This window comes from Schistocerca americana, chromosome 10 (genome assembly GCF_021461395.2).
Source record: "Schistocerca americana isolate TAMUIC-IGC-003095 chromosome 10, iqSchAmer2.1, whole genome shotgun sequence".
NCBI classification, from domain to species: Eukaryota; Metazoa; Arthropoda; class Insecta; order Orthoptera; family Acrididae; genus Schistocerca; species Schistocerca americana.
The window spans coordinates 57,552,425-57,579,092 of record NC_060128.1 but is presented as its reverse complement, the minus strand read 5'-3'; positions in this window follow the sequence as shown (position 1 = coordinate 57,579,092).

The window sequence follows — 26,668 nt, the reverse complement described above, 5'->3', positions numbered from 1 at the left end:
ATTTTATACAACGCCACCTTCTTCTAGATGGCAATTCCATTGCAAAATCATCGGATTCTGCCAAAGATTCAGATACCGTTCCCCAGATGGCAGCCTTTTCCGTTGCTGAACGGATTAGTTGCTTTTCACCATCTGACAGTGCAAACTGCACTTTTAAGAACAATGTTGTTATATACACACACTGTCGGATTTTACTGACGTAGTCTCTTATGCACTTCGTCAACCGACTAACAAAAAAAAAAAAAAAAAAAAAAAAAAAAAAAACAACTTCCCTGGCGGATTTCGTATCCGATTCGGAAGTTTATGTTCGGGAGATATTTCCTTTATTTTATTTCTTGTCAATTATTATTACTTCAATGTCATGTTTTATTGTTAACAATTTATAGTTATGATTAATGTTAGTACACTTTATGGTTATACGCTATTTTTGTGTCATATTCGGTATTCCCTTTTAAGTTTCATTGTTTCTCGACTGGAAGTATCTCTGATAGCACCTATTGGCCTTCAATTCGTATCCGCCATCAGCTACCGTTAGTCACACATTTACACAACACTTCATACGCCAATAACAACTAACAACACACTCACACTGTTCATATCCACACTACCTTGGTGTAACTTGTTGATGTTACCAGACCTCTATTGTCATATACTAAGTACATGAACAAGGCTTTTATGGTTTATGCCCTCCGCTCTTCGGAAGGGGAAAGGGAAGTACGTACATATGTACGTCATGTTCAGTAGCAGTTTCTTTTAATCAACAACGTAATCAATTTACCTGTTGAACACTCAAGTTGCTCTGTTAAAATGGAATCAAACGTCTCTGTGACATCAGCTATTCGTTTATTATTGCTTTGCAATGAACTGTTACTTTTAAGTTGCACTTACAGTGTCTTAGTCTCGGACGCAGAGCCACTAGCGCTCTCCGACGCTGTTACCTGAGCTCAGCACTCTGCCGGCTCAGCGCTGATAAAGCTGCGCTGCGCCGCCTCCACTGCTTCACGCCAGCCTCTGTATTCACGAGCAACAGACTCGCTCTCGCTAACATTCATTTCCGACTTCTATTGACCACTTCTGTAAGTAAAGATCCTTTGATTATTGAGTTAACTTGAGTTGTCCTACCCTCATTCGGGTTTTCTACAGCTGAAAAACCACTCAATATTATTTCTGAAATTTATGAAGTACTTCACCTGTATCGCCGTGTCGAGCCTTAGCGGGGTGGGTGCCCCTGCGTAGTGGCCAATGCGTGGGAGGTGCCTAGGCTGTGCAGGTTTGCACCGCGATCACAGGATTCCTTCTCATTTTATTCATTAAAAAAAAAAAAAAGAAACTTTCTTCGTACAAAATCTCACATTAATTAACGACACTTGGCTTTCGTCCCATAGCAGGTTGAAAATTTTTTTCCAGCGAGTTACGCTTAGTCTGCGCTGCGTAGTACTGCCTCCGCGTTCAGCGTCTGTTTTTGCTGACGCGTGATTGAGCAGCGGATACTCAGTGTTGAATTACACCATTGTCTTGCCGCCTTGCTACCCCCACGGTTGCCAAACTGTTGCCTGCCTGCCGTGATTCTACTTCGTGGCCTTCTTCATCAGTAAGCGTGACTGAACGGGTCCATCGTCGCTACTTGCCAGGTAATTATTGCTACAACGTTGTACCCCCTCTGTCATCTCTGAATTACTCATCAAGTAAGCCAGGAAATTTTTACTTGTAGGGTCACTAATATTTTCTCTCGCAGTCGACCGTTATCAACATTGGAAGCTGAAAGCAACCTCCCCTTTTACTATGCTGCGTTGGAGGTCCGACTTACCCGTAATTCTGACGGTATTCGGATGCGAATGAGGTTGCCAATGACGTGCGCAAATTGCGAATACGAGTGCTGTCAGGTATACACTTTTCCAGTCTCTTGGGCTACCCTTCACCACCATGTTGCTTGACAGACTCAAGAATTTTTAATAGTTAGTTGGGATCGACAAACTCACGCCACTCTCTCCCGCGCTGAAATATCCAGTTGCTTCCACACAACACATTACTTATACTCCACGCTAATTTTACACACTGACACTACTGAGTGCGAGATGTCACTGTTTTTAGCTGAAACTACTACACCTCCATGTCCTCGTGCTCTAGTCTCACTTCGTCAACCAATAATTCAGCCTGTTGGCAACAGTTTCCTGTTCGCTGTTCCACAGACTGTCACCACCACCCTGGTGTGCCACCGTTCAATGTCAGAGACTGAATCGTACCGGGTAACACTGAATAATAGTGGCCTAGTGTATTATAGTTCAAGATGTGACGTATACGCTGCTTCTATGAGGATATCAGCTCAATTGCACTCCACCTTTCGTGTCACCATTCCCACATTTACCTTATACCTTCCTGAACTCTCTTTTAAACTCCATCACCATGAGAAGCTAAAGAATTTACCGAAAACCAATGATTCAGATCTACTCCAATCGATCAATCATCTCCTTACCCAGGAACACAACCAAGTTGCTCTTGACCGAGTGGCCTCACATATTGCTGATTGGCACCAAACCAAGCGATTAACCACCGTTGTATTACCCAGCGCTGGTTCGGTAACCATCACTGTAATGATTCTGATTATAGTATTCTGGATACTCTGTAAAAGAGGGTTTTGCAAATGTTTCACTTCCTTCCGAGAAGTAGTACCACCCCCACAACCCGAAGGTGAATACCACATCTGAAACTACCTGCCAACCTTGGTGCATGCGATCAGGCATGACGCCCACTTAGAATTAAGTTGTAGTCTAGGAGTCAGGTCAATGAACTAATTTTGTAATGGATTAGTATCTCTATGTAAAGTCTATGGAATCACAATTTAACTGTCGAGTCTTAACCCTCATGTAAGTAATTTCGTTGTCTCTTTAAATTTTTGTCATTTTGTAATGTTCTCATTCATCCACTCGGGCAATTACCATTGTAATCCTAGATTTAAGAACTCAAGTAATATCACGGGGAAAAACCCCCTTGTGACTGTTAGGTCTGGGAGCATTCTCTCACCCCCACGAGGGTGCAGTGTTTCAGTGTGCTGTGCTCCGGTGCCCCTCATCATCGCCTGGGTACCCACCACCACTGACACCGCCGACACACACTCACAGCATGGCGCCGCCCCACTGCCGTCGCACCAACTTCACAAGTTTGTTATTCAAGAGCCTTCCTTCAGGCCCTTCAGGCCGCTTTGTAACTTTTGCACATATTAATATCACTATGTTACGGGACCCTTCATAATGATAATTTATTTTAAAAATGGAATAATCAATTAGAATAAGCTCATTCATTTTCATCCAGAGAGACTTCTTCGGAAGGGGAAAGGACGTGCAAGGAGGAGACCCCCCAAGAGGGATCATTGCCGACAAAATTATATTTAATAAAATTTTTCCACGCATAATGTTCGGCCAAAGCCGGCTTGGGCATACTGTGGTGGAAGGTGCTGGCTGGAAAACCATGGTCGGCACATTCCTGCCACGTGCTCCTCGGTCAGACTCAACTCCCACGGGTTGGTTGCGCTGACGGGGGTACGCAACTAGCAAGGCGCATTGGCGGAATCAATCCTCCAATCAGAGACTAATCGTGTGATCACAAGGGGACGCGGCCGGGAGCGGCGAGGGCGGCTTGGAAACAGCTCCGCGCTCTCTTAGTTTGAGACCTCGGCCCCGAGTAGTCGCTCCTCTAGCCTCTGCCTCTCTGATGAGCAGACGAAACCCCTCTTGAGGCTGCTGCGCCCTACGTAGGCACCAATGTACCATCATTACCAGAATAAACTGGGTCCATTCCACTTAATTAATTTTCATTTTACATCGCCCTCAGCTCCTGACTTCTATCCTCACGAACAGAAGCATCGGAATCTAAAACTGGCCTCACAGGAACGGCTCAAAACATAGACAGTAAGAAGAGTCAGCCTTCTTGTACTTAAGTCGGCATTGTGCCTTTTGAATATAATTCCGATGCAATTTCTGTGTTTCATCGTCAATATGAAGATCCAAGGGATACAGTAAACCTGAAGTGAAGCATCGGACTCTAAAATTGGTCTCACAGGAAAGCCTCAAAACATAGACAGTAAGAAGAGTCAGTCTTCTTGTACTTAAGTCGGAATTGTGCCTTTTGTACTTATTTCCGATGCAATTTCTGTGTTTCATCGTCAATATGAAGGTCCAAGGGTTATAGTAAACGTGAAGTGAAGCATCGGAATCTAAAACTGGTCTCACAGGAAAGGCTCAAAACATAGACAGTAAGAAGAGACAGTCTTCTTGTACTTAAGGCGGCATTGTGACTTTTGGATTTAATTCCGATGCAATTTCTGTGTTTCAGCGTCAATATGAAGGACCAAGGGATACAGTAAACCTGAAGTGAAGCATCGGAATCTAAAACTGTTCTCACTGGAAAGGCTCAAAACATAGACAGTAAGAAGAGACAGTCTTCTTGTACTTAAGTCAGCATCGTGAATTTTGGATTTAATTCTGATGAAATTTCTGTGTTTCACCGACAACATGAAGGCCCAAGGGATACAGCAAACCTGAAGTGAAGCATTGGAATGTAAAACTGGTCTCACAGGAAAGTCTCAAACATAGACAGTAAGAAGACTCAGTCTTCATGTACTTAAATCGGCATTGTGCCTTTTGTATTTATTTACGATGCGATTTCTGTGTTTCATCGTCAATATGAAGGTCCAAGGGATACGGTAAACCTGAAGTGAAGCATCGGAATCTAGAACTGGTCTCACAGTAAAGGCTCAAATCATAGACAATAAGAAGAGTCGGTCTTCTTGTACTTAAGTCGGCATTGTGCCTTTTGTATTAAATTCCGATGCAATGTCTGTGTTTCATCGTCAATATGAAGGTCCGAGGGATACAGTAAACATGAAGTGAAGCATCGGAATCTAAACCTGGTCTCACAGGAAAGGCTCAAATCACAGCCAGTAAGAGGCGTCAGTCTTGTTTAATTTAAGTCGGCATTGTGCCTTTTGTATTTAATACCGATGAAATTTCTGTGTTTCATCGTCAATATGAAGGTCCAAGGGATACAGTAAACCTGAGGTTAAGCATCGGAATCTAAAACTGGTCTCACACGAAATGCTCAAAACATAGACAGTAAGAAGAGCCAGTCTCCTTGTACTTACTCCGGCATTGTGCCGTTTGGATTTAATTCTGATGCAATTTCTGTGTTTCACCGACATAATGAAGGTCCAAGTGATACAGTAAACCTGAAGTCAAGTATCGGAATGTAAAACTGGTCACACAGGAAAGTCTCAAACATGGACAGTAAGAAGACTCAGTCTTCATGTACTTAAATCGGCATTGTGCCTTTTGTATTTATTTCCGATGCAATTTCTAGGTTTCATCGTCAATAAGAAGGTCCAAGGGATACAGTAAACCTAAAGTGAAGCATCGGAATCTAAAACTAGTCTCACAGGAAAGGCTCAAAGCATACTCAGAAGGAAGACTCAGTCTTCTTCTTCTTAAATCGGGATTGTGTATTTTGAATTTAATTCCGATGCAATTTCTGTGATTCATCGACAACAGGAAGGTCAAGGGATACAGAAAACTTGAAAGTGAAGCATCGGAATGTAAAACTGGTTTCACAGGAAAGGCTCAAAACATAGACAGTAAGAAGAGTCTGTCTTCCTTTACTTAAGTCGGGATTGTGCCTTTTATATTTTATTCCGATGCAATTTCTGTGTTTCATCGTCAATATGAAGGTCCAAGAGATACAGTAAACCTGAAGTAAAGCATCGGAATCTAAAACTGATCGCACAGGAAAAGCTCAAAACATAGACAGTAAGAAGAGTCAATCTTCTTGTACTTAAGTCGGCATTGTGCCTTTTGTATTTAATTCCGATGCAGTTTCTGTGTTTCATCGTCAATATGAAGGTCCAAAGGATACAGAAAACCTGAAGTGAAGCATCAGAATCTAAAACTGGTCTCACAGGAAAGGCTCAAAACATAGACAGTAAAATGAGTCAGTCTTCTTGTACCTAAGTCGGCATTGTGCCTTTTGTATTTATTTCCGATGCAATTTCTGTGTTTCATCGTCAATACGAAGGTCCAGGGGATACAGTAAACCTGAAGTGAAGCATCGGAATCTACAACTGGTATCACAGGAAAGGCTCAAAACATAGACAGTAAGAAGAGTCAGTCTTCTTGTACTTAAGTCGGCATTGTGCCTTTTGTATTTGTATCCGATTCAATTTCTGTGTTTCATCGTCAATATGAAGGTCCAAGGGTTACAGTAAACCTGAAGTGAAGCATTGGAATCTAAAACTGGTCTGACAGGAAAGGCTCAAATCATAGACATTACGAAGAGTCAGTCTTCTTGTACTTAAGTCGGCATTGTGCCTTTTGTATTTATCTCCGATGCAATTTCTGTGTTTCATAGTCAAAATGAAGATCCAAGGGATACAGTAAACCTAAAGTGAAGCATCGGAATCCAAAAGTGGACTCACAGGAATGGCTCAAAACATGGACAGTTGGAAGAGTCAGTCTTCTTGTGCGTTTTCTATTTTTTTCCGATGCAATTTCTGTTTTTCATCGTCATTATGAATGTCCAAGGGATACGGTAAACCTGAAGTGAAGCATCGGGATCTAAAACTGGTCTCACAGGAAAGGCTCAAGTCATAGACAACAAGAATAGTTCGTCTTCTTGCACTTAAGCCGGCATTGTGCCTTTTAGTTTTATCTCCGATGCAATTTTTTTGTGTTTCATCGTCAAAATGAAGGTCCAAGGGATACAGTAAACCTGAAGTGAAACATCGGGATCTAAAACTGGTCCCACAGTAAAGGCTCAAATCATAGACAATAAGAAGAGCCCATCTTCTTGTACTAAAGTCGGCATTGTGCCTTTTGTATTTAATTCCGATGCAATTTCTGTGTTTCATCGTGAAAATGAAAGTCCAAGGGATACAGTAAACCTTAAGTGAAGTATCGGAATCTATAACTGGTCTCACACGACAGGGTAAAATCATTTTCAGGATGAAGACTCAGTTTTCTTGTTCTTAAATCGGTATTGATCCTTTTGTATTTAATTCCGATGCAATTTCTGTGTTTCATCGTCAATATGGAGGTCCAAGTGATGCAGTAAACCTGAAGTGAATCATCGGAATCTAAAAGTGGTTTCATAAGAATGGCTCAAAACATAGACAGTAAGAACAGTCAGTCTTCTTGTACTTACGTCGGCATTGTGCCTTTTCTATTTCATTCCGATGCAATTTCTGTGTTTCATGGTCAATATGGAGTTCCAAGGGATACAGAAAAACCAGAATGGAGCATCGGAATCTAAAACTGGTCTCACAGGAAAGACTCAAACCATAGACAACAAGAAGATTCCGTCTTCTTGTGCTTAAGTCGACATAGTGCCTTTTGTATTGAATTCCGACGCAATTTCTGTGTTTCATCGTCAATATGAAGCTCCAAGGAATACAGTAAACCTGAAGTGAAGCATCGGAATCAATAAGTGGTCTCCCAGGAATTGCTCAAAACATATTCAAGAAGAAGCCTCAGTCTTCTTGTACTTAAATCGGGTTTGTGCCTTTTGTATTTAATTCCGATGCAATTTCTGTGTTTCATCGTCGATATGAAGGTCCAAGGGATATAGAAAAACCTGAAGTTATGCATCGTAATCTAAAACGGGTATCACAGGAAAGACTGAATACATAATTAGGAAGAAGACTCAGTCTTCTTGTAATTAAATCGACAAAGTGCATTTTGTATTTATTTAAATGGAATTTCTGTGTTTCATCGTCAATATGAAGGTCCAAGTGATACAGAAAAACCAGAAGTGAAGCATCACAATCAAAAACTGGTCTCACAGGAAAGACTCAAGTCATAGACAATAAGAAGAGTCCGTCTTCTTGTACTTAAGTCGGCATTGTGCATTTTGTATTTAATTCCGATGCAATTTCAGAGTTTCATCATTAATATGAAGGTCCAAGGGATACAGTAAACCTAGAGTGAAGCATCGGAATCTAAAACTGGTCTCAGAGGAAAGGCTCAAAACATATTCAGGAAGAAGACTCAGTCTTCTTGTACTTAAATCGGCATTGTGCCTTTTGTATTTAATTCCGATGGAATTTCTGTGTTTCATCGTGAAAATGAAAGTCCAAGGGATACAGTAAACCTTAAGTGAAGTATCGGAATCTATAACTGGTCTCACAGGACAGGGTAAAATCATTTTCAGGATGAAGACTCAGTTTTCTTGTTCTTAAATTGGTATTGATCGTTTTGTATTTAATTCCGATGCAATTTCTGTGTTTCATCGTCAATATGGAGGTCCAAGGGATGCAGTAAACCGGAAGTGAATCATCGGAATCTAAAAGTGGTTTCACAAGAATGGCTCAAAACATAGACAGTAAGAACAGTCAGTCTTCTTGTACTTACGTCGGCATTGTGCCTTTTCTATTTCATTCCGATGCAATTTCTGTGTTTCATGGTCAATATGGAGTTCCAAGGGATACAGAAAAACCAGAATGGAGCATCGGAATCTAAAACTGGTCTCACAGGAAAGGCTCAAACCATAGACAACAAGAAGATTCCGTCTTCTTGTGCTTAAGTCGACATAGTGCCTTTTGTAATTAATTCCGATGCAATTTCTGTGTTTCATCGTCAATATGAAGGTCCAAGGAATACAGTAAACCTGAAGTGAAGCATCGGAATCAATAAGTGGTCTCGCAGGAACTGCTCAAAACATATTCAAGAAGAAGCCTCAGTCTTCTTGTACTTAAATCGGGTTTGTCCCTTTTGTATTTAATTCCGATGCAATTTCTGTGTTTCATCGTCAATATGACGGGCCAAGGAATACAGGAAAACCTGAAGTGAAGCATAGGTATCTAAAACTGGTACCACAGGAAAGGCTCAAGACATATTCAGGAACGAGACTCAGCCTTTTTGTACTTAAGTCGGGATTGTGCTCTTTGTATTTAATTCCGATGCAATTTCTGTGTTTCATCGTCGATATGAAGGTCCAAGGGATATAGAAAAACCTGAAGTTAAGCATCGTAATCTAAAACTGGTCTCACAGGAAAGGCTGAATACATAATTAGGAAGAAGACTCAGTCTTCTGGTAATTAAATCGACAAAGTGCATTTTGTATTTATTTAAATGGAATTTCTGTGTTTCATCGTCAATATGAAGGTCCAAGGGATACAGAAAAACCAGAAGTGAAGCATCACAATCAAAAACTGGTCTCACAGGAAAGACTTAAGTCATAGACAATAAGAAGAGTCAATCTTTTTGTTCTTAAGCCGGCATTGTGCCTTTTGATTTTGATTCCGATGCAATTTCTATGTTTCATCGTCAATATGGAGGTCCAAGGGATACAGTAAACCTGACGTCAAGCATAGGAATCCAAAAGTGGTGTCACAGGAATGGCTCAAAACATAGACAGTAAGAAGAGTCAGTCTTCTTGTAATTAAGTCGGCATTGTGCCTTTTGTATTAAATTCCGATGCAATGTCTGTGTTTCATCGTCAATATTAAGGTCCAAGGGATACAGTAAACCTGAAGTGAAGGATCGGTATCTAAAACCGGTCTCACTGGAAAGGCTCAAAACATATTCAGGAAAAAGGTTCAGTCTTCTTGTACTTAAATCGGGATTGTGCCTTTTGTATTTAATTCCGATGCAATTTCTGTGTTTCATCGTCAATATGAAGGTACGAAGGATGCAGTAAACCTTAAGTGAAGCATCGGAATCTAAAACAGGTCTCACAGGAAAGGCTGAAAACATAATTAGGAAGAAGACTCAGTCTTCTTGTAATTAAATCGACAAAGTGCATTTTATATTTATTTCCGATGGATATTCTGTGTTTCATCGTCAATATAATGGTCTAAGGGATACAGTAAAACCAGAAGTGAAGCATCACAATCAAAAACTGGTCTCACAGGAAAGACTCAAGTCATAGACAATAAGAAGAGTCCGTCTTCTTGTACTTGTGTCGGCATTGTGCATTTTGTATTTAATTCCGATGCAATTTCAGTGTTTCATCACCAATATGAAGGTCCAAGGGGTACAGTAAACCTGGAGTGAAGCATCGGAATCTAAAACTGGTCTCAGAGGAAAGGCTCAAAACATATTCAGGAAGAAGACTCAGTCTTCTTGTACTTAAATCGAGATTGTGCCTTTTGTACTTATTTTCGATGCAATTTCTGTGTTTCATCGTCAATATGAAGGTCCAAGGGATACAGAAAAACCTGAAGTGAAGCATCGGAGTCTAAAACTGGTCTCACAGGAAAGGCTCAAAGAATTTTCAGGAAGAAGACACTGTCTTCTTGTACTTAAATCGGGTTTGTGCCTTTTGTATTTAATTCCGATGCAATTTCTGTGTTTCATCGACAACATGAACGTCCAAGGGATACAGTAAACCTGAAGTGAAGCTTCGGAATCCAAAAGTGGACACACAAGAATGGCTCAAAACATAGACAGTAAAAAGAGACCGTCTTCTTGTCCTTAAATCGGCATTGTGCCTTTTGTATTTAATTCCGATGCAATTTCTGTGTTTCATCGTGAAAATGAAAGTCCAAGGGATACAGTAAACCTTAAGTGAAGTATCGGAATCTATAACTGGTCCCACAGGACAGGGTAAAATCATTTTCAGGATGAAGACTCAGCTTTCTTGTTCTTAAATTGGTATTGATCCTTTTGTATTTAATTCCGATGCAATTTCTGTGTTTCATCGTCATTATGAAGGTCCAAGGGATACACTAAACCTTATGTGAAGCATCGGAATCTAAAAATGGTCTCACAGGATAGGCTGAAAACATATTCAGGAAGATGACTCAGTCTTCTTGTAATTAAATCGGAATTGTGAATTTTGTATTTATTTCCGACGCAATTTCTGTGTTTCATCGTCATTATGAAGGTCCTAGGGATTGAGTAAACCTGAAGTGAAGCATCGTAATCTAAAACTGGTCTCACAGGAAAGGCTCAACTCATAGACAATAAGAAGAGTCCGTCTTCTTGTTCTTAAGCCGGCATTGTGCCTTTTGAATTTGATTCCGATGCAATTTCTATGTTTCATCGTCAATATGGAGGTCCAAGGGATGCAGTAAACTTGAAGTGAATCATCGGAATCCAAAAGTGGTTTCACAAGAATGGTTCAAAACAAAGACAGTAAGAAGAGTCAGTCTTCTTGTAATTAAATCGGCATTGTGTGTTTTGTATTTAAATCGGATGCAATGTCTGTGTTTCAACGTCAATATGAAGGTCCAAGGGATACAGTAAACCAGAAGTGAAGCATCGGAATCTAAAACTGGTCTCACAGGAAAGGCTCAAAACATATTCGGGATGAAGACTCAGTGTTCTTGTAATTAAATCGGCCTTGTGCCTTTTGTATTTATTTGCGATGCAATTTCTGTGTTTCATCGTCAATATGAAGGTCCATCAGACACAGTAAACCTGAAGAGAAGCATCGGAATCCGAAAGTGGACTCACAGGAATGGCTCAAATCATAGACAGTAAGAAGAGACAGTCTTCTTGTACTTAAATCGGCATTGTGGGTATTGTATTTAATTCCGATGCAATTTCGGTGTTTCCTCGTCAATATGGCGCTCCAAGGGATACAGTAAACCTTAAGTGAAACATCGGAATCCAAAACTGGTCCCAGAGGAAAGGTTAAAATCATATTCAGGATGAAAACCCAGTCATCTTGTACTCAAATCAGGATTGTGCCTTTTTTATTTAATTCCGATGCAATTTCTGTGTTTCATCGTCAATATGAAGGTCCAAGGGATACAGAAGATCCTGAAGTGCAGCATCGGAATCTAAAACTGGTCTCACAGGAAAGGCTCAAGACATATTCAGGAAGAAGACTCAGTCTTCTTCTAATTAATTCGGCATTGTGCCTTTTGTATTTAATTCCGATGCAATTTCTGTGTTTCATCGTTAATATTATGTTACAAGGGATACAGTAAGCCTGAAGTGAAGAATCGAAATCTGAAACTGGTCTCACAGGAAAGGCACAAAGGATAGACCGATAGAAGACTCAGTCTTCTTGTACTTAAATAGGCATTGTGCCTTTTGTATTTAATTTCGATGCAATTTCTCAATTTCATCGTCAATATGAACGTCCAAGGGGTACAGTAAACCTGAAATGAAGCATCGGAAACTATAACTGGGCTCACAGGAAAGGCTCAAAGCATAGACAGTAAGAAGAGTCAGTCTTCTTGTACTTAAGTCGACAATGTGCGTTTTGTATTTAATTACGATGCAATTTGTGTGTTTCATCGTCACTATAAAGGTCTAAGGGATACGGAAAACGTAAAGTGAAGCATCGGAATTTAAAACTGATCTCACAGGAAAGACTCAAATCATATTCAGGAAGAAGACTCAGTCTTCTTGTACTTAAACCGGGATTGTGCCTTTTGAATTTAATTCCGATGCAATTTCTGTGTTTCATCGTCAATGTGAAGTTCAAGGGATACAGTAAATCTTAAGTGAAGCATCAGAATCTAAAACTGGTCTCACAGGAAAGGCTGAAAACATATTCAGCAAGAAGACTCAGTCTTCTTGTAAATAATTCGGCATTGTGCCTTTTGTATTTATTTCCGATGCAATTTCTGTGTTTCATCGTCAAAATGAAGGTCCAAGGGATACAGTAAACCTGAAGTGAAGCATCGGAATCCAAAAGTGGACTCACAGGAATGTCTCAAAACTTAGACAGTAAGAAGAGTCAGTGTTCATGTACTTAAATCGGCATTGTGCCTTTTGTATTTAATTCCGATGCAATTTCTGTGTTTCATGGTCAGTATGAAGGTCCAAAGGATACAGTAAACCTGAAGTGAAGCATCGGAATCTACAACCGGTCTCACAGGAATGGATGCAAACATATTCAGGAAGAAGACTCAGTCTCCTTGTAATTAATTCGGCTTTGTGTCTTTTCTATTTAATTCCGATGCCATTTCTGCACTTCATCGTCAATACGAATGTCCAAGGGATACAGTAAACCTTAAGTGAAGCATCGGGTTCTAAAACTGGTCTCACAGGAAAGATTAAAATCATATTCAGGATGAAGACTCAGTCTTCTTGTACTTATATCGGGATTGTGCCTTTTTTATTTAATCCGATGCAATTGCTGTGTTTCATCGTCAATATGATGGTCCAAGGGATACAGAAAAAAATGAAGTGAAGCATCGGATTCTAAAAATGGTCTCACAGGAAATGCTCAAAACATATTCAGGAAGAAGACTCTGTCCTGTTCTAATTACTTCGGCAATGTGCCTTTTGTATTTATTTCCGATGTAATTTCTGTGTTTCTTCGTCAATATGAAGGTCCAAGGGAAACAGTAAACCTTAAGTGAAGCATCGCTATGTAAAACTGGTGTCACAGGAAAGGCTGTAAACATAGACATTAAGAACAGTCAGGCTTCTTGTACTTAAATCGGCATTGTGCCTTTTATATTTAATTCCGATGCAATTTCTCTGTTTCATCGTCAATATGAACGTCCAAGGGATACAGTAAAGCTGAAGTGAAGCATCGGAATCTATAACTGGGCTCAGAGGAAAAGCTCAAAACATAGTTAGTATGAAGAGCCAGTCTTATTGTCCCTAAGTCGACATTGGGCGTTTTGTATTTAATTCCGATGCAATTTCTGTGTTTCATCGCCAATATGAAGGTCCAAGGGATACAGAAAACGTGATGTGAAGCATCGGAATTTAAAACTGGTGTCACAGGAAAGGCTCTAAGCATATTCAGGGAGAAGACTCAGTCTTCTTGTACATAAACCGGGATTGTGCCTTTAAAATTTAATTCCGATGCAATTTCTGTGTTCCATCGTCAATATGAAGGTCAAGGGATACAGTAAACCTTAGGTGAAGCACCGGAATCCAAAAATGGTCTCACAGGAAAGGCTCAAAGCATAGAAAATAAGAAGAGTCCGTCTTCTTTAACTTAAATCGGCATTGTGTCTTTTGTATTATCTCCGATGCAATTTCTGTGTTTCATCGTCAAAATGAAGGTCCAAGGGATACAGTAAACCTGAAGTGAAGCATCGGAATCCAAAAGTGGACTCACAGGAATGGCTCAAAACATGGACAGTTGGAAGAGTCAGTCTTCTTGTGCCTTTTGTATTTTTTTCCGATGCAATTTCTGTTTTTCATCGTCATTATGAAGGTCCAAGGGATACAGTAAACCTGAAGTGAAGCATCGGAATCTAGAACTGGTCTCACAGTAAAGGCTCAAAACATAGACTATAACAAGAGTCCGTCTTCTTGTACTTAAGTCGACATTGTGCCTTTTGTATTTAATTCCGTTGCAATTTCTGTGTATCATCGTCAATGTGAAGGTCTAAGGGATTCAGTAAACCTTAAGTTAAGCAGCGGAATCTAAAAGTGGTCTCACATGAAAGGCTGAAAACATATTCAGGAAGAAGACCTAGTCTTCTTGTAATTAAATCGGCATTGAGCCTCTTGTATTTATTTTCGATGCAATTTCTGTGTTTCATGGTCAATATGAAGGTCAAAGGGAAACAGAGAAACCTGAAGAAAAGCTTCGGAATCTAAAACTGGTCTCACAGAAAAGCCTCAAAACATATTCAGGAAGAAGACTCAGTCTTTTTGTACTTAGATCGGGATAGTGCAAAAACAGGTCTCACAGGAGAGGCTGAAAACATAATTAGGAAGAAGACTCAGTCTTCTTGTAATTAAATCGACAAAGTGCATTTCGTATTTATTTCCGATGGAATTTCTGTGTTTCATCGCCAATATGAAGGTCCAAGGGATACAGAAAATCCAGAAGTGAAGCATCACAATCAAAAACTGGTCTCACAGGAAAGACGCAAATCATAGACAATAAGAAGAGTCCGTCTTCTTGTACTTAAGTCGGCATTGTGCATTTTGTATTTAATTCCGATGCAATTTCAGTGTTTCATCGTCAATATGAAGGTCCAAGGGATACAGTAAACCAGCAGTGAAGCATCAGAATCTAAAACTGGTCTCACAGGAACGGCTGAAATCATAGACAGTAAGATCAGTCAGTCTTCTTGTACTTACGTCGGCATTGTGCCTTTTGTATTTAATTCCGATGCAATTTCTGTGTTTCATCGACAACATGAACGTCCAAGGGATACATTAAACCTGAAGTGAAGTATCGGACTCTGAAACTGGTCTCACAGGATGGGCTCAAAACATATTCAGAAAGAAGACTGAGTCTTCTTGTACTATTATCGTGATTGTGCTATTCGAATTTAATTCCGATGCGATTACTGTGTTTCTTCGTCAATATGGAGGTCCCAGGGATACAGTAAACCTTAAGTGAAGTATCGGAATCTATAACTGGTCTCACAGGACAGGGTAAAATCATTTTCAGGATGAAGACTCAGTTTTCTTGTTCTTAAATTGGTATTGACCCTTTTGTATTTAATTCCGATGCAATTTCTGTGTTTCATCGTCATTATGAAGGTCAAAGGGATACACTAAACCTTAAGTGAAGCATCGGAATCTAAAAATGGTCTCACAGGATAGGCTGAAAACATGTTCAGGAAGATGACTCAGTCTTCTTTTAACTAAATCGGAATTGTGAAATTTGTATTTATTTCCGAAGCAATTTCTGTGTTTCATCGTCTATATGAAAGTCCAAGGGATACACAAAAACCTTAAGTGAAGCATTGTAATCTAAAACGGGTCTCACAGGAAATGCTCAACTCGTAGACAATAAGAAGAGCCGTCTTCTTGCACTTAAGCCGGCATTGTGCCTTTTGTATTTGATTCCGATGCAATTTCTATGTTTCATCGTCAATATGGAGGTCCAAGGGGTGCAGTAAATCTGAAGTGAATCATCGGAATCTAAAATTGGTTTCACAAGAATGGCTCAAAACGTAGGCAGTATGAATAGTCAGTCTTCTTGTAAATAAATCGGCATTGTGCGTTTTGTATTTAATTCGGATGCAATGTCTGAGTTTCATCGTCAATATGAAGGTCTAAGGGATACAGTAAACCAGAAGTGAAGCATCGGAATCTAAAACTGGTCTCACAGGAAAGGCTGAAATCATAGACAGTAAGAACAGTCAGTCTTCTTGTACTTACGTCGGGTTTGTGCCTTTTCTATTTAATTCCGATGCAATTTCTGTGTTTCATTGTCAATATGGAGTTCCAAAGGATACAGAAAAAGCAGAAGTGAAGCATCGGAATCTAAAACTGGTATCACAGGAATGGCTCAACCCATAGACAACAAGAAGAGTCCGTCTTCTTGTGCTTAAGTCGACATAGTGCCTTTTGTATTTAATTCCGATGGAATTTCTGTGTTTCATCGTCAATATGAAGGTCCAAGGAATACAGTAAACCTGAAGTGAAGTATCGGAATCTATAAGTGGTCTCGCAGGAATTGCTCAAAACATATTCAGGAGGAAGCGTCAGTCTTCTTGTACTTAAATCGGGTTTGTGCCTTTTGTATATAATTCCGATGCAATTTCTGTGTTTCATCGTCAATATGACGGGCCAAGGAATACATAAAAACCTGAAGTGAAGCATCGGAATCTAAAACTGGTCCCACAGGAAAGGCTCAAGACATATTCAGGAAGGAGACTCAGCCTTTTTGTACTTAAGTTGGGATTGTGCTTTTTGTATTTAATTCCGATGGAATTTCTGTGTTTCATCGACATTATGAAGGTCCGAGGGATACAGAAAAACCTGAAGTGAAGCATCGTAATATAAAACTGATCTCACAGGAAAGGCTCAAAACATAATCAGGAAGAAGACTCCGTCTTCTTGTAATTAGTTCGGCATTGTTCCTTTTGTATTTATTTCCGATGCAATTTCTGTGTTTCATCGTCAATAGGAAGGTGCAATGTATACAGAAAAACCTGAAGTGAAGCATCGTAATCTAAAACTGGTCTCACAGGAAAGGCTCAACTCATAGACAATAAGAAGAGTCCGTTACCTAAGTCGGCATTGTGCATTTTGTATTTGATTCCGATGCAATTTCTATGTTGCATCGTCAATATGGAGGTCCAAGGGATGCAGTAAACCTGAAGTGAAGCATCGGAATCTAAAAGTGGTCTCACAGGAATGGCTCAAAACATAGACTGTAAGAAGAGTCAGTATGCTTGTACTTCAATCGGCATTGTGCCCTTTGTATTTAACTCCGATGCAATTTCTCAATTTCATCGTCAATATGAACGTCCAAGGGATACAATAAACCTGAAGTGAAGCACCAGAATCCAAAAGTGGGCTCACAGGAATGGCTCAAAGCATAGACCGTAAGAAGAGTCAGTCTTATAGTACTTAAATCGGCATTGTGCCTTTTGTATTTAATTCCGATGAAATTTCTGTGTTTCATCGTCAATATGAAGGTCCAAGGGGACAGTGAACCTGAAGTGTAGCATAGCAATCTAAAACGGGTCTCACAGGAAAGGCTCGAATCATAGACAGTTAGAAAACTCAGTCTTCATGTACTTAAATCAATATTGTGCCTTTAGCATTTAATCCCGATGCATTTTCTGTGTTTCATCGTTAGTATGAGGGTCCAAGGGATACGTAAACCTTGAGTGAAGCATCGGAATCTAAAAGTGGTCTCGCAGGAAAGGCTGAAGGGCATTTTCGGATAGAAGACTCAGTCTTCGTGTACTTAAATCGGGATTGTGCCTTTTGAATTTAATTCCGATGCAATTTCTGTGTTTCATCGACAATATGAAGGTTACGGGATACAGTAAACATGAAGTAAAGCATCGGAATCTAAAACTGGTTTCACAGTCAATGGTGAAAACATATTCAGGAAGAAGACTCAGTCTTCTTGTAATTACATCGACAATGTGCCTTTTGTATTTATTTCCGATGGAATTTCTGTGTTTCATCGTCAATATGATGGTCCATGGGAAACAGAAAGTCCTGAAGTGAAGCATCGGAATCTAAAACTGGTCTCACAGGAAAGGCTGAAAACATAGACAGTAAGAAGAGTCAGTATTCTTGTACTTAAGTCGGCATTGTGCCTTTTTTTTTAAAATTCAGATGCAATTTCGGTGTTTCGTCGTCAATATGAAGGTCCAAGGGATACAGTAAACCTTAAGTGAAGCATCGGAATCTAAAACTGGTTTCACGGGACAGGCCGAAATCATATTCAGGAAGAAGACGAAGTCTTATTGTAATTAAATCTGCATTGTGCCTTTTGTATTTATTTCCGATGCAATTTCTGTGTTTAATCGTCAATATGGAGGTCCAAGGAACGCAATAAACCTGACGTGAAACATCGGGATCTAAAAGTGGTCTCACAGGAATGGCTCAAAACATAGACAGTAAGAAGAGTCAGTCAACTTGTACTTAAATCGCCATTGTGCCTTTTGTATTTAATTCCGATGCAATTTCTGTGTTTCACCGTCAGGAAAGGGAGGTAATGACAGTGGCACGTAAAGTGCCCTCCGCCACACACCGTTGGGTGGCTTGCGGAGTATCAATGCAGATGTAGATGTAGACGTACGAAGGTGCAAGGTATGGAGTAAACCTTAACTGAAGCATCGGAATCTAAAACTGGTCTCAGAGGAATTGCTGAAAACATAGACAGTAAGAACAGTCAGTCTTCTTGTACTTACGTCACCATTGTGCCTTTTTTTTAAAATTTCGATGAAATTTCTGTGTTTCATTGTCAATATGAAGGTCCAAGGGATACAGTAAACCTTAAGCGAAGCATTGGAATCTAAAACTTGTCTCACAGGAAAGGCTGAAAACTTATTCATGAAGAAGACTCAGTCTTCTTGTAATTAAATCTGCATTCTGCCTTTTGTATTTTTTTCCGATGCAATTTCTGGGTTTCATCGTCAATATGGAGGTCCACGGGATACAGAAAAACCAGAAGTGAAGCATCAGAATCTAAAACTGGTCTCACAGTAAAGTGTGAAAACATATTCACGAAGAGGACTTTGTCTTCTTGTATTTACATCGGCAATGTGTCTTTTGTATTTATTTCCGATGCAATTTCTGTGTTTCATCGTCAATAAGACGGTCCAAGGGATCAGAAAGTCCTGAAGTGAAGCATCGGAATCTAAAACTGATCTCACAGGAAAGGTTCAAATCATCGACAGTAAGAAGAGTCTGTCTTCTTGTACTTAAGTCGGCATTGTGCCTTTTGTATTTAATTCCGAAGTAATTTCTGTGTTTCATCGTCAATATGAAGTTCCAAGGGATACAGTAAACCTGAAGTGAAGCATCGGAATCTATAACTGGTCTCACAGGAAAGGCTCAAAACATAGCCAGTACGAAGAGTCAGAATTCTTGTACTTTAGTCGACATTGTGCGTTTTGTATTTAATTGCGATGCAATTTCTGTGTTTCATCGTCAATATGAAGGTCCAAGCGATACAGTAAACCTTAAGTGAAGAATGGAATCTAAAACTGGTCTCACAGGAAAGGCTCAAAACATATTCAGGAAGAAGACTCAGTCTTCTTGTACTTAAATCGGGATTGTGCGTTTTGTATTTGATTCCGATGCAATTTTTGTGTGTCATCGTTAATATGAAGGGCCAAGGGATACAGTAAACCCGAAGTGAAGCATCGGAATCTAAAACTGGTCTCACAGGAAAAGCTCAAAACATATTCAGGAAGTAAACTCAGTCTTCTTGTACTTAAATCGGGTTTGTGCGGTTTGTATTTATTTCCGGTGCAATTTCTGCGTTTCATCGTCAATATGAAGTTCCAAGGGATACAGTAAACCTGAAGTTAAGCATCGGAATCCATAACTGGTCTCACAGGAAAGGCTCAAAACATAGACAGTAAGAACAGTCGTTTTTCTTGTACTTAAGTCGACATTGTGCGTTTTGTATTTTATACCGATGCAATTTCTGTGTTTGATCGTCAATATGAACGTCCAAGCGATACAGCAAACATTAAGTGAAGAATCGGAATCTAAAACCGGACTCACAGGAAAAGCTGAAAACATATTTAGGAAGAATACTCAGTCTTCTTGTAATTAAATCGGCAATGTGCCTTTTGTATTTATTTCCGATGCAGTTTCTGTGATTCATCGCCAATATGAAGTTCCAAGGCATACAGAAAAACCTGAAGTGAAGCATCGGAATCTAAAACTGATCTCTCAGGATAGGTTCAAATCATAGACAATAAGAAGAGTCCGTCTTCTTGTACTTAAGTCGGCATTGTGCCTTGTGTATTTAATTCCGAAGCAATTTCCGTGATTTGTGGTCAATATGAAGGTCCAAGGGATACAGTAAACCTTAAGTGAAGCATCGGAATCTAAAACTGGACTCACAGGAAAGGCTGAAATCATATTCAGGAAGAAAACTCAGTCTTCTTGTAATTAAATCGGGATGGTGCTTTTAGTATTTATTTCCGATGCAATTTTTTGTGCTTTATCGTCAATATGAACTTCCAAGGGATACAGAAAATCCTGAAGTAAAGCATCGGAATTAAAAAGTGATCTAACAGGAAAGGTTCAAATCACAGACAGTAAGAAGAATCCGTCTTCTTGTACTTAAGTCGGCATTGTGCGGTTTGTATATAATTCCGAAGCAATTTCTGTGTTTCATCGTCAGTATGAAGGGCCAAGGGATACAGTAAACACGAAGTGAAGCATCGGAATCTAAAACTGGTCTCACAGGAAAGGATCAAATCATATTCAGGAAGAAGTCTCAGTCTTGTTGTACTTAAATCAGGATTGTGCCTTTTGTATTTAATTCCGATGCAATTTCTGTGTTTCATCGTCAATATGAAACTCCAAGGGCTACAGAGAAACTGGAAGTGAAGCATCGGAATCTAAAACTGGTCTCACAGGAAAGGCTGAAAACATAGATAGTAAGAACAGTCAGTCATCTTGTACTTACGTCGGCATTGGGCCTTTTGTATTTAATTCCGATGCAATTTCTGTGTTTTATCGTCAATATGGAGGTCAAAGGGATACAGAAAAGCCAGAAGTGAAGCATCGGAATCTAAAACTGGTCTCACAGGAAAGGCTCAAACCATAGAGAATAACAAGAGTCCATCTTCTTGTGCTTAAGTCGACCTTGTGCCTTTTGTATTTATTCCGATGCAATATCTGTGTTTCATCGTCAATATGAAGGTCCAAAGGATACAGTACACCTGAAGTGAAGCATTGCAATCCAAAAGAGGTCTCACAGGAAAGGCTCAAAACGTAGACAGTAAGAAGAGTCAGTCTTTCTTATAATTAAATCAGCATTGTTTCTTTTGTATTTAATTCCGATGCAATGGCTGTGTTTCACTGTCAATATGAAGCTGCGAGGGATACAGTAAACCTTAAGTGAAGCATCGGAATCTAAAACTGGTCTCACAGGAAAGGCTGAAAACATAGACAGTAAGAACAGTCAGTTTTCTTAACCTTAAGTGGGCATTGTGCCTTTTGTATTTCATTCCGATGCAATTTCTGTGTTTCATCGTCAATATGAAGCTCCAAGAGATACAGAAAACCAGAAGGGAAGCATCGGAATCCAAAAGTGGTCTCACAGGAAAGGCTCAAAACATAGACAGTAAGAAGAGTCAGTGTTCTTGTAATTAATTCGCCAAGGTGCATTTTGTATTTATTCCCTATGGAATTTCTGTGTTACATCGTCAATATAAAAGTCCAGGGGATACAGAAAACCAGAAGTGAAGCATCGAAATCTAAAACTGGTCACAGGAAAGGCTGAAAACATAGACAGTAAAAACAGTCAGTCTTCTCTAACTTAAGTCGGCATTGTGCCTTTTGTATTTAATTCCGATGCAATTTCTGTGTTTCATCGTCAATATGAAGGTCCAAGGGATACAGTAAACCTTAAGTGAAGCATCGGAATCTAAAACTGGTCTCACAGGAAAGGCTCAAGACATATTCCGGAAGAAGACTCAGTCTTCTAGTAATTAAATCTGCATTGTGCCATTTCTATTTATTTACGATGCAATTTCTGTGTTTCATCGTCAATATGAAGGTCCAAGGGATACAGAAAAGCAGAAGTGAAGCATCGGAATCTAAAACTGGTCTCACAGGATAGGTTCAAATCATAGACAATAAGAAGAGTCCGTCTTCTTGTACTTAAGTCGGCATTGTGCCTTTTGTATTTAATTCCGATGCAATTTCTGTGTTTCATCGTCAATTTGAAGGTCCAAGGGATACAGTAAACCTGAAGTGAAGCATCGGAATCTAAAACTGGTCTCACAGGAAAAGCTCAAAACATATTCATTAAGAAGACTCAGTCTTCTTGTACTTAAATCGGGATTGTGCCTTTTGTATTTATTTCCGATGCAATTTCTGTGTTTCATCGTCAATAATAAGGTCCAAGGGATACAGAGAAACCTGAAGTGAAGCATCGGAATCTAAAACTGGTCTCACAGGAAAGGCGGAACACATAGATAGTAAGAACAGTCAGTCTTTTTGTACTTACGTCGGCATTGGGCCTTTTGTATTTAATTCCGATGCAATTTCTGTGTATCATCGTCAATATGGAGGTCAAAGGGATACAGAAAAGACAGAATAGAAGCATGGGAATCTAAAACTGGTCTCACAGGAAAGGCTCAAACCATAGAGAATAACTAAAGTCCGTCTTCTTGTGCTTAAGACGGCCTTGTGCGTTTTGTGTTTAATTCCGATGCCATTTCAGTGTTTCATCGTCAATATGAAGGTCCAAGGGATACAGTACACCTGACGTGAAGCATCGGAATCCTAAAGTGGTCTCACAGGAAAGGCTCAAATCATAGACAGTAAGAAGAGTCAGTGTTCTAGTAATTAAATCCGCATTGTGCGTTTTGTATTTAATTCCGATGCAATGGCTGTGTTTCATCGTCAATATGAAGCTCCAAGGGATACAGTAAACCTTAAGTGAAGCATCCGAATCTAAAGCTGGTCTCACAGGAAATGCTGAAAACATAGACAGTAAGAACAGTCAGTCTTCTTGTACTTAAGTCGCCATTGTGCCTTTTTTTTAAAAAATCCGATGGAATTTCTGTGTTTCATTGTCAATATGAAGGTCCAAGGGATAGAGTAAACATTAAGCGAAGCATTGGAATCTAAAACTGGTCTCACAGGAAAGGCTGGAAACTTATTCATGAAGAAGACTCAGTCTTCTTGTAATTAAATCTGCATTCTGCCTTTTGTACTTATTGCCAATGCAATTTCTGTGTTCACTGTCAATATGGAGGTCCAAGGGATACAGAAAAACCAGAAGTAAACCATCAGAATCTAAAACTAGTCTCACAGGAAAGGCTCAAACCATAGACAATAAGAAGAGTAAGTCTACTTGTGCTTAAGTCGGCATTGTGCCTTTTGTATTTAATTCCGAAGCAATTTCTGTGTTTCATCGTCAATATGAACGTCCAATGGATACAGTAAACCTGAAGAGAAGCATCGGAATCTAAAACTGGTGTCACAGTAAAGTGTGAAAACATATTCAGGAAGAAGCCTCAGTCTTCTTGTAACTACATCGGCAATGCGTCTTTTGTATTTATTTCCGATGCAATTTCTGTGTTTCATCGTCAATATGAAGGTCCAAGGGAAACAGAAAATCCAGAAGTGAAGCATCGGAATCTAAAACCGATCTCACAGGAAAGGTTCAAATCATCGACGGTAAGAAGAGTCCGTCTTCTTGTAATTAAGTCGGCACTGTGCCTTTTGTATTTAATTCCGAAGTAATTTCTGTGTTTCATCGTCAATATGAAGTTCCAAGGGATACAGAAAAACCTGAAGTGAAGCATCGGAATCTAAAACTGATCTCTCATGATAGGTTCAAATCATAGACAGTAAGAAGAGTCCGTCTTCTTGTACTTAAGTCGGCATTGTGCCTTTTGTATTTAATTCCGAAGTAATTTCTGTGACTTGTCGTCAATATGAAGGTCCAAGGGATACAGTAAACCTTAAGTGAAGCATCGGAATCTAAAACTGGTCTCACAGGAAAGGCTGAAATCATATTCAGGAAGAAAACACAGTCTTCTTGTAATTAAATCGGGATTGTGCCTTTTGTATTTATTTCCGATGCAATTTTTTGTGTTTTATCGTCAATATGAACTTCCAAGGGATACAGAAAATCTTGAAGTAAAGCATCGGAAAATAAAAGTGATCTAACAGGAAAGGTTCAAATCATAGACAGTAAGAAGAGTCCGTCTTCTTGTACTTAAGTCGGCATTATGCGGTTTGTATATAATTCCGAAGCAATTTCTGTGTTTCATCGTCAATATGAAGGTCCAAGCGATACAGCAAACCTTAAGTGAAGAATCGGAATCTAAACCTGGTCTCACAGGAAAGGCTCAAAACATATTCAGGAAGAAGACTCAGTCTTCTTATACTTAAATCGGGAATGTGCCTTATGAATTTAATTCCGATGCAATTTCTGTGTTTCATCGTCAATATGAAGGTCAAGGGAAACAGTAAACCCTAAGTGAAGCATCGGAATCTAAAACCGGACTCACAGGAAAAGCTGAAAACATATTCAGGAAGAATACTCAGTCTTCTTGTAATTAAATCGGCAATGTGCCTTTTGTATTTATTTCCGATGCAGTTTCAGTGTTTCATCGCCAATATGAAGTTCCAAGGGATACAGAAAAACCTGAATTGAAGCATCGGAATCTAAAACTGATCTCTCAGGATAGGTTCAAATCATAGACAATAAGAGGAGTCCGTCTTCTTGTACTTAAGTCGGCATTGTGCCTTTTGTATTTAATTCCGAAGCAATTTCTGTGATTTGTCGTCAATATGAAGGTCCAAGGGATACAGTAACCTTTAAGTGAAGCATCGGAACCTAAAACTGGTCTCACAGGAAAGGCTGAAATCATATTCAGGAAGAAAACTCAGTCTTCTTGTAATTAAATCGGGATTGTGCCGTTTGTAATTATTTCCGATGCATTTTTTGTGTTTTATCGCCAATATGAACTTCCAAGGGATACAGAAAATCCTGAAGTAAAGCATCGGAAAATAAAAGTGATCTAACAGGAAAGGTTCAAATCATAGACAGTAAGAAGAGTCCGTCTTCTTGTACTTAAGTCGGCATTGTGCGGTTTGTATATAATTCCGAAGCAATTTCTGTGTTTCATCGTCAGTATGAAGGGCCAAGGGATACAGTAAACACGAAGTGAAGCATCGGAATCTAAAACTGGTCTCACAGGAAGGGGTCAAATCATATTCAGGAAGAAGACTCAGTCTTGTTGTACTTAAATCAGGATTGTGCCTTTTGTATTTAATTCCGATGCAATTACTGTGTTTCATCGTCAATATGAAGGTCCAAGGGATACAGAGAAACCTGAAGTGAAGCATCGGAATCTAAAACTGGTCTCACAGGAAAGGCTGAAAACATAGATAGTAAGAACAGTCATTCTTCTTGAACTTACGTCGGCATTGGGCCTTTGGTATTTAATTCCGATGCAATTTCTGTGCTTCATCGTCAATATGGATGTCAAAGGGATACAGAAAAGCCAGAAGTGAAGCATCGGAATATAAAACTGGTCTCACAGGAAAGGCTCAAACAATAGAGAATAACAAGAGTCCGTCTTCTTGTGCTTAAGTCCACCTTGTGCCTTTTGTATTTAATTCCGATGCAATTTCTGTGTTTCATCGTCAATATGAAGGTCCAAGGGATACAGTACACCTGAAGTGAAGCATTGGAATCCAAAAGTCGTCTCACAGGAACGGCTATAAACGTAGACAGTAAGTGGAGTCAGTCTTCTTGTAATTATATCAGCATTGTGCCTTTTGTATTTAATTCCGATGCAATGGCTGCGTTTCATTGTCAATATGAAGCTGCAAGGGATACAGTAAACCTGAAGTGAAGCATCGGAATCTAAAACTGGTCTCACAGGAAAGGCTCAAAACATATTCAGGAAGAAGACTCAGTGTTCTTGTACTTAAATCATTATTCTGCCTTTTGTATTTAATTCCGATGCAATTTCTGTATTTCATCGTCAATATGTTTGTCCATGGGATAAAGTAAACCTGAAGTGAAGCATCGGAAACTAAAACTGGTTTCACTGGAAAGGCTCAAATTATGGACCATTAGAAGAGTCCGTCTTCTTGTACTTTAGTCGGCATTGTGCCTTTTGTATTTAAATCGTATGCAATTTCTGTATTTCATCGTCAATATGAAGGTCCAAGGGATACAGTAAACCTTAAGTGAAGCATCGGAATATAAAAGTGGTCTCACAGGAATGGCTCAAAACATAGACAGTAAGAAGAGTCAGTCATCTTGTACTTAAATCAGCATTGTGCCTTTTGTATTTAATTCCGATGCAATTTCTGTGTTTCATCGTCAATATGAAGGTCCAAGGGATACAGTAAACATTAAATGAAGCATCGGAATCTCAAACTGGTCTAACAGGAACGGCTCAAAACATATTCAGGAAGAAGACATAGTCTTCTAGTACTTAAATCGGGATTCCGCCTTTTGTATTTAATTCCGATCCAATTTCTGTGTTTCATCGTCAATATGAACGTCCAAGAGATACAGTAAACCTGAAGTGAAGCATCGTAATCTAAAACTGGTCTCACAGAAAAGGCTGAAAGCATAGATAGTAAGGAGAGTCAGTCTTCTTGTACTTAAGTCGGCATTGTGCCTTTTGTATTTAATTCCGATGCAATTTCTGTGGTTCATCGTCAATAAGAAGGTCCATGGGATACAAAAAAACTGAGGTGAAGCATCGGAATCTACAACCGGTCTCACAGGAAAGGTTGAAACATATACAGTACGAAGAGTCAATCTTCTTGTCCTTACGTCGGCATTGAGCCTTTTGTATTTAATTCCGATGCAATTTCTGTGTTTA